We start from the raw sequence: 1,275 nt of genomic DNA on the forward strand, positions 1-1,275 counted from the left end.
CAGAGGAACATCAAAATATATTAAAGTCCTGTGAATAAATTTAGAAAAATACAAACTTATGATATCAAAGAAGTCTTTTTAACAAAAACACAATAACAAAAAAAACAGGTACGTTGTAGAGCGTCCTCTGGTGGACAGTCTATGCAACGCCATCACTAACAGGGACGTTGTAGAGCGTCCTCTGGTGGACAGACTATGCAACGCCATCACTAACAGGGACGTTGTAGAGCGTCCTCTGGTGGACAGACTATGCAACGCCATCACTAACAGGGACGTTGTAGAGCGTCCTCTGGTGGACAGACTATGCAACGCCATCACTAACAGGGACGTTGTAGAGCGTCCTCTGTGGACAGACTATGCAACGCCATCACTAACAGGGACGTTGTAGAGCGTCCTCTGGTGGACAGACTATGCACCCACACTAACAGGGACGTTGTAGAGCTGTCCTCGGGTGCGACACAAACCCATCACTAACAGGGACGTTGTAGAGTGTCCTCTGGGGGACAGACTATACAACACCATCACTAACAGGGACGTTGTAGAGCGTCCTCTGGTGGACAGACTATGCAACATCAACACTCATAACATGGTTGACCATAATTCTATTTTTAAAATGTTCATTTATTTGTCATTATAAATGATTCTGATGAATCATTTTTTATTTATCTTTTATTTGCCATTATAAATGCTGATACCAATAGTTTGGAAAATGCCTAATATCGGCCGATATATTGGTCGGGCTCCAGTTCAAATGAACTCATTTAGAACATGATGGGTGTGGTGGATTTAGGGCCATGGCAGATAGGAATGTTGGGGTACAACAACAAATAAATAGGGATGCTGGGCTGTAAGGTCTCAAACTGCGGACATTTTGGTTCCTCCGAATCATCCCACAGAGGGATGAATCACACAAATGCATCATGAGCCCACCTCTCGCTGTGTAGTGCTCTGTTACAGATGTTGTTGTGTGTTAGCTATCTGACTCATCAGCGGTTTGACTGTTAATTAAGTCCAAACCTTGAAATGGCTTCAGGTGTGTTTTTCTCCCTCACACAGTTTCTTTTCACACGTAGAAATCCTGAGCTGCATCGCGTTTGCGTCTCACTCTTTGTGTCTTCCGCTCCCTTCTTCAGAGGAACAACACTAGAAATGTACTTCTGTTGATGTGGATAATGTAGGCAAGAAGAAAAAATAAAATGCATATCTCTTACATCTCTCTCTCTCTCTCTTTCTCTCGCTATATATATATATATATATATATATATATATATATAT

The 1,275-nt window shown here is 42.0% G+C and overlaps 1 protein-coding gene across 1 annotated transcript in view; it reads left to right on the forward strand.

The window, feature by feature from the left end:
* The window catches only part of hdac5 (histone deacetylase 5), a gene marked incomplete in the record, with an annotated part of 56,219 nt that overhangs the window by 42,660 nt on the left and 12,284 nt on the right, over positions 1-1,275 (forward strand).

This window comes from Etheostoma spectabile, chromosome 15 (assembly GCF_008692095.1).
Source record: "Etheostoma spectabile isolate EspeVRDwgs_2016 chromosome 15, UIUC_Espe_1.0, whole genome shotgun sequence".
NCBI classification, from domain to species: domain Eukaryota; kingdom Metazoa; phylum Chordata; class Actinopteri; order Perciformes; family Percidae; genus Etheostoma; species Etheostoma spectabile.